At 39.8% G+C, this 8263-nt stretch overlaps 1 pseudogene; it reads left to right on the forward strand.

The window, feature by feature from the left end:
* The first annotated feature begins 5772 nt into the window (after positions 1–5772).
* Positions 5773–5870, forward strand: LOC125351002 (annotated as a pseudogene).
* Positions 5871–8263: the final 2393 nt, after the last annotated feature.

The following is an 8263-nucleotide window of genomic DNA, read 5'->3' on the forward strand; positions in this document are numbered from 1 at the left end:
ATACAGAAATGCCCTCTTATCCACAACACATTTACCTATAGACATCGACAGTCCAAAAATATTAAATGGAAATAACAGAAATAAGCTGCTGACAATTTTAAAATTCTACATGGACACGAATAGCATGATGAAGCCCCAGGCCATCTAGTTCCATCCTTCTTGCAGCATGAACCAGCCTTTTATGCAATGTGCCTGCACTGTATAGATGACTTGCCTAGTGGCCACTTACAAACTGCCTTGGTTAGGACCAACTGTGACAGTATCATGATACTTGGGTTCAAGTAGCTCTTACTTTACTGAATAGTGGCAGACTAGGGACATAGATCACTGGTAAAGTACATGCTCTACGTGCATAAGAGCCTTGGTTCCATATCCAGCTCCACAAAAACATAAAGCCAACACACACACAGACACACAGACAGACAAACACACACCCATACTCCCGAAAAATAAAACTAAACTAATACTGTTACTTAAATGCAAGAAGAGTGGTGCTGGAAGTTTTTACACACCAAAGAGAAAGCCATGGCATGCTTCCTTTAAGTGGAAAAGTGAAAACTATGTACATAAGGAAAAGCATTGAATACATAGGGCTTAGAACGCTCAGAACAAGCTGTTGTTTCAGGCTAGACCTAGAAGCCCTTTCTACTTTAGACACTCCAAGTACCAGGATGTCCTCTCTCCTCCCAGAAAGACTTTAGAATTTGGTTAGTCAGTGCTGGCTCCATCTGGTCTCTATTGTGCTCCACCCACTCCTTTGCTTGGGTGCTGCTATTTCCACTATTTCCACTGCTGTTTCCTGCATCATCACAGGGCAGAATCTTCGGCCAGACTCCTTTACTATTCTTAAAAATTATCTTTAAGTAGTTGTACCAAAGAGTTGCCATTAAACAAAGCCATTTGTGAATATAATAAATCTTGATGGATGTCACCCCTTTCAACATTCTCATCCATCCCTCAAACCCATCCCTTCCCTGGCTTTTCTTAATTCCCTCTCCTTCTCCTCTTCTTTCGTCTTACCCTCTCCCCTTGAGCCCATCACAACTCTTTCAAGTTCCTGGCGTTCATTTTGTTGAACTTTTGAAGTGCCAGACTTTGAAGTCAGGCCCCATTTTACCACGTGAACCCCATTTTACCACGCGGACCCCACTTTACCACGCGAACCTGAGATAAGCAGGCCCTGTGAACAGACCCAGGACAAGCCCATTAGGGCCCAGTCGGTCTAGAACTCTAACCGCTGGGAATGCTTAACTCTGACCACCCCTAGAATCGAACCCTGAGCCAATCAGATTTGTACCTGTATCCTAATCTTGCTTGCTTGAATACCTGATTGTTGTAACTTTGTTCTTTGCTTTTATAAGCCCTGTGTAATCACAGCTCGGGGCTGCCTCCTAACCTCCGCTGTGTTGGTGGGTAGGAGGAGGCCTGGGCCGCGGCCCCGATTGAATAAAGTCTTGCCTTGCTATTGCATTTCGGAATGTCTGAGTCTTGGTGGTCTTCTGGTGGTGGTCTTGCGACTTGGCACAACACTTTGACTTTGCCTTTCTATGGAATTACACTTGAATCTACCATTTTTCTCCCTTGAATTTACCATATTTCAGTTAATATATTAGTTTATACTTGCATACCACTCAATGTATTTACTTGTAAGTTTATAAGCTAAGTCTAGCTCCCACATATGAGAGAAAACATGTAAACTTTGCCTTTCTGGGCCTGACTTCCTTCACTTAATATAATTTTTTCCAGGCCCTTCCCATTTTTGGCAAATGATGCAATAGCATTCTTTATAAGGATGAGTAAAAGTCCACTATGTCTACATTTTCTCCAACTGGGTGGATTCCATACCTTGAGTATGGTGAATCGGGCTGCAAGGAACATGGTTGTACTGATGGCTTTACTGTACCCTGGTGTATAATCTTTGGGGTATGTATCCAGAAGTAGAAAGTATAAATAGATATTTAAATGCTACCTTGGTTTAATCCACTCAGGAGCCCTCTTGTTTGCAGACATGCCTTTTCAACTTCACATCTCTTTGCTCCTCTCCAGCTCATTCCAGCCAGTCCAGTGCTCCATTCCTCTCCCATGTGCTCCTGGTGGCCCTCCAGAATCATATCCTGCACTTTATGGAGACTTGTTTCACTCTTCTCCTCTGTCCCTGACCACTACTTATAGAATGCTTACTCAGCCTCTGCTAACTTCATGAAGACCAAAATGAAAAGGCAAATTGTAGTAAAAAAGCAAACGAATTGGCCGAATATTGCAATGGGCTGTGTGCTCTTTAAAATATCCTATCATGTTACCAAAGCAGGATGTGATTCATTCCCAGGGAAAGGTTCTTCCTGGCCCCCCAGTTACAGACACCAAGAAAGGAAAGCTTGGCGCAGATACAGTGCTACAAACAACTGCCCAGAGGACATATTATTTTCCCATGGAATCTACCTCCCATTGCCTAAGTGTCTTGTCCTTTGTGAATTCACATAGGTTTGCAATGCTATAGGTGTTTGGGGTTGGCTGGGTGGTGGTGGACGTGTTTCTCTGGAATGAAAAACTTGTAACAGGATCTTAAATTGATAAAAAGAGAAACTTGCCAGAATTCAGGAGATTTCCCCCCTCCAACACACACACACTGTGAAATCTACCCCAAAACAAATACCCATTAGCACTTAACCATACATACTGTCATGGCTCTAATTAGGTCTTTTAAGTCTGGAGGGAGAATTTATTCTGTAATTACAAAGGAAGTTATGTGGACTGTGTAAAGTTACCTGTTAAAGACTTAACATACCAAGCCTGAAGACTTTGGAAAAGAAAATCAGGTTTAATGAATCTCATTGGGAATCTTGGGGGCTTTCCTAGGCTTCTGATTTTAGGGAAGAAATGTGATAAAGGGAGAAACTCAAGAGCACATCTGGAGGTTTATGTAATTTTCATTTTACATGACTACTTAAAAACATAATGTTCTGTCCTGCAAGACCTTCAAAGCTATGTGCCTGTGTATAAATATGTTTCTGTATGACATATATTTCTAATAGTGTAGGTTGATTTAGTGGAACCTTCCTCCTATAGTCTTGCCTTTAATACTGAAACACATGCACATTCAGGTATGTACAACCAACATAATGCTATCAATAGCAGGGCTTTCTTTCTCATCAAAATATTTGATTGGCTTCTACTGGCTTTTATCGGGTGTTTGAGAGCCCAGATATAGCCAAGCTCAAATCCACTCTCATTTTGTAACGTATTACATAATTTAGTAGATAATAGGTTGTTTTCTACCAGTTTTGTAATTTGTGGTGAGAATTGGTGTCCCTGCAAGCATAAAATAAATAGAAAATCTGAGCATTTTTCAAGTGAAGTACTATATCTAACATCATATTTTAAAGAGATTTATAACTAGGTTTGGGGAAAATTCCTTTCTTGTTTTGTAAAATGGATGATGATCAAGGAGCTCGTGTCATCTCCAGGGTTTTCAAAGTGCTTTAGTTTCCCACATACAAGTTACTCTTGTCGGCAAGGGGTCTTTCAAAGGAAGATCTGTTCTGTTTAAACCTATTGTGGTTGTAAGAGCCTTGCCCTCAATGCTTCTTGTTTTTTCAGAACAGTACACATTTCAAGCATTGCTTAGCAGCCGTGGAGTCAAGAACTGGGCTTATTTTCTCATTTTTTTACTCTGTGAATTCCTGTACTTTCTCATATTTTTCTCCATTCTCTTAGGAGTGTCTCCTACAAAGCAGTTATTAAAATCTTTGACCTTGGGTCTTTCTTATAAGCTCAATCTAAATTTACTTGCATGCAGTAGCCCTCTGTGAAGGCAATTAGGAAGAAACTCACAGCTGTACTTTTACAATGAAGTTGCCATCAGGGTCTCACTGAGTTCAGACTATTTTGTCAGGATTTCATTATTTTCAAATATAGAGACATAAAAATGCAAAAAAACACCATGGTTCTGTGTTTCAACATGAATCCCACTTGGTTATTTGGTAGAATGTTCTTAATACATTTCTTTCTTTCCTTAGAAATAGTCTTTCTGTATAGACTTATGTAATCTTTAGTTCAAAACCCTCCTGCCTCAGGCCCAGTGTGTTGGAATTACAGGTGTGTACTACCACACCAGGTTTAATAAATTCCATAACTGCCAAATACAGGGTCTTCATTGGCTCCATCTTCATAACCCAAGAGCTGCTATCCTGGTTCAATTACAGATGGACTCATGGCACCAGGACAAACACCATTGCCTGTTGAAAGGACTTCCTCTATGCTGAGTAGTTCCAGAAATATCTTTGTAAGGCTTTACCCACAACAATTGGAGATTCTTTGTGGAGTGTTTTCTACATGGCTGATGATTTGTATAATGTCTCTATTTTAAAGATGAGAGATTTGGCTTTGCTTCTGTTGATTAAGTTCATTCCTACCCATCAGGCCCAAAGTGAGTGTTAGAAAGAGTACAAAATGAGAAGCCCTGAGGGAGAGTACCAAGATGACATTCACTAAAGTACAGCTATTTATGAAGATGGGTCGTGTGATGCTTCTCTGACAGTCACAGCATCCAACCTTTTAATATTTAGAGAGAAATACATTTCTTCTTCTTCTACTGCCACAACAGAAGCAAACAAGATTTACGTATCACTTTTAAGTATCTATCAAGAGTACTACATTTTCTCCTCTCATTTATACTCCTTGCAAGCAAAAATTACCAGAAAATAGAGTCCTTAAGTTGCAAATGTTTTTCATCTGATTCAGTGAACCAGCTTTTGGTGATACTGGGATGTGAATTTCAGGCCTTGTGCTTGCTAGGAAGGTGCTCTAGCATTTGAATCATACCTCCAGCAGTAACCCTGTATTAATTTCTCTTATAAAGCCCAACTTTGTTATTCTACAGATGTTATTTTACTTGTGAATTCTCTGTCACCATTTACTGGCCATCTACTGAAATGTTGGAATTTCAGTAGACAACTCCTGTTATGTTCTTGAGCTGATTTGCATATATTCAGAATTGATTTTGTAAATCACTTCCTGGAATCTTGGGGCTCACTTTTAGCTACATTTTTCTCTTATAGACTTCATAGGATACCAGTACTTACACAGATTTTTTGATCAGTAGCATTTTTTTTTTTTTAGTTTTTGTATAGCCATATTTTCGTTTATTTTATACACACACATACATACACACACATAGTGAAATCTGCTGAATCATATGCTAAGTTCAAGTTTAAATTTTTGAGGGATTTTTTTAAGCTTTTCTTTTTCTTCTTTTTTTTAAAAATATTTTTTCTTTATTGTCTAAGTGTGGTATAGAGGGGTTACAAATTCATATGTAGGGCAGTGAGTACATTTCTTTTTTTAAATATATATTTTTATTATCAAACTCAATTACAGAGAGGTTACAGTTTCATATATTAAGCATTGGATACGATTCTTGTACTGTTTGTTACCTCGTTCCTCATTCCCCACTCCCCCCTCCCCCTTTCCTTTCCCCCCACCATGAGTTGTTCAGTTGTTCAGTTCATTTTCACCAAACAGTTTGTAAGTATTGCTTTTGTAGTTGTTTGTCTTTTTTTACCCTGTGTCTCTCAATTTTGGTATTCCCTTCCAATTTCCTAGTTCTAATACCAGTATACCCGGTTTCCAATATACTCAGATAAGATACAGAGATAGTGTAGATACAATCACAGGAAGGAGATACAGGAATATCATCAATTATAGAGGCTACAGTTACATATGGCACGTTGAAAGTAGTTACAACTGTGGTATAACAATCGTTTCCATAACATGGAGCAGCAGCACATATACTAAAATTGGAACAATACAGAGAAGATTAGCATGGCCCCTGCGCAAGGATGACATGCAAATTCGTGAGTACATTTCTTGTTCGACTTGTTACCTCCGTCCTCATTTTTCCCCCACTTCTCCTCTCCCCCTTACCCTCTCCCCGGAAGAGTTGTACACTTGATTTATACCAAATGGTTTTGTACGTATTGCTTTTGGAATGGTTTGTCTTTTTGTCCTTTGTCTCTCAATTTCCCTTTCCCTTCCCCAGTTCTAATACCTGTGTAAACAGTATCCAGGGTATTTGGATGGGATGTAATGGTAGCTGGGGTACAGCCACAGGAAGGGAATACAAGAGAGACAAAACTAAACAAAATAATCAAACAAACAGACAAGAAAAAAATACAAAAGGTATTTTTGTAATTATAACTCCCCTATGTCTCTTGTACAGGGAGAGTTAATGATGCATTTGGATTAATTTAATTAATACCACACTTTTCAATAATCAACAAAATCCCAAATGTATTTCACAACTTCAAAGTCAGCAGGAAAAGTTTGTGCTCTTCAACTCTATGACAGTCTCAAAAGCCATATCTGAAATAGTTCAGTATATTTAGCCCCATAGTCAATGCCTACTTTTAGTACTTGTCATTTGTGTTTTGTTTGTGACTTTCCTCTTCCTATTTCTTTTTAGACTATTTATAAGAACAGCTTCTGCATCAAATTTAGTACTTTGAGGTCCAGGGTTATATTATTCCAGATGACTCATCAGAGGGAAAGTAGATCTAGAAGAACCTGCCCTGTTGCCCTAGGCAAGTCACTTCATCTTTGTAAAACCCAGAAAAACAGGATTGAAAATCTCTGAGGTTGGTTCACAAATATAAGCTATGCATATAATCCTCCTACTAGAGATACAGGTCGTCAGGAAGGAGGGTGGGAGGGACATACTTTGCCTTGGATACAGTATGTACTGCCTCTTATAGGTAGCCTCATTGGCTGGATTCTGACTGCTAGATAAAACTTAGGTTCTAAGTACTGCATGGGATGTACTTATACTACAGTACTGTATGTCTGAATTCAAATCTAACTGAGCTTCCTGTATTTTACTTAAAATGCAATTGGACCCCCAACCAGAAACAATTCAGGCTTCAAGGCAGGCTAGTCCTATTGCATTAGGTGGAAATGTTAGTGTTAGTTCCTTTGTTGGCCCAAACATTCTGCATTTCACAGTAGGCAGATGACAGTTACCTGAAACCCTGTCATTTCTAACAGAGCCAAGGTAAGTCTTCAGTATGGTGACTTAAGAAGTCTTTGAATGGGCAGTATTTTTGTACATGACTCTTGACAGGGCTACCCTCGCCTCCCTCTGCAATCATTATGGCTAGCCGTCTTTATCATGTTCTGTCTACAACCTAGCCAGGGTTGGTATTGAAGAAAGGAGACTGGGTCTGGGCAATGGTCCTTGGTGGTAAAGGACACTCTTTGAGTTGGCGGGTTCCAGAAAAGTCTTCCTTCCCTACGATGATTGGTTCTTGATTTCCCTTGATTGTAGCCACATTTGATTTCATTTGGCTTCTATTTAATATCTTTGTTAGGTTTGAGTGTTCACAGGTTTTATATTTGGTTTGATTGTGTTCACATCTGATTTGCTTTCTACTTTAAGATTAGTTCCATGTACCTTGTGTGCTTTGGGGAATTGATAAGCTGTATGTTGGTTGTATTCAAGGCGCTAGGGCTTTGTGCCTGGAGTCCCCCTGCCTCCTGCTGGTGCTCCAATAAAGAGTCCAAAATTGAGCCCTTTAAATGGTGGCTTCTCTGTTCTCACGACTGGATCTACCATACAACAGTATGTCCACCACTGAACTTCTCCTACAGGAAAAGATAGAAATGTTCTTTCCCATCTGGCCAATGACTATCGGTTGCAGTAGAGTGTCTGTGTTTAGAACGAGGGCACATCTGTGCAATGAATTGATTTGAAATGTTAAAGCTTCATTCTCAATAGGAGTTCTAGATACAGAACCTTGTCTCTCTCACCTTACAAATCCAAACTCCATTCTCCCTCGCTGTGGAGCCAGAATCCTAACAAATGCCATGTAACCTTACTGAAGTGTTCCTTCTACTCTTACTATCCCTTTACACTGTAGAACATTGCTGCCCAGACTGATGGGAACACTAGTCACCAGAACTTTTGTTAAAATGCAGGCTCTGATTTAGTCTAGGGAGTATATAGGTTCTGCATCTATCATAAGGCTTCAGCAGCTGCTGCTATACTGCCTGACTGCTTGTAGCACAGTAAGGCTAACCAATATTGCCCAGTGGGCTCACTTGTCCAAGAATGGAGGACACAGTCTGTTTGTTTGTTTTTTCCCAGTAGGACATGGGATACACTCAAGGGTATCCATGAAAATCTCCACCCACAATCACCTTCTCCCCCTTCAAGTGGCAGAGTGGCCATGCCTACATAGCATCTCATCAAAATGCTGATTTCAGTTTAAAT

This window comes from Perognathus longimembris, chromosome 4, assembly GCF_023159225.1.
Source record: "Perognathus longimembris pacificus isolate PPM17 chromosome 4, ASM2315922v1, whole genome shotgun sequence".
Classification (NCBI taxonomy): domain Eukaryota; kingdom Metazoa; phylum Chordata; class Mammalia; order Rodentia; family Heteromyidae; genus Perognathus; species Perognathus longimembris.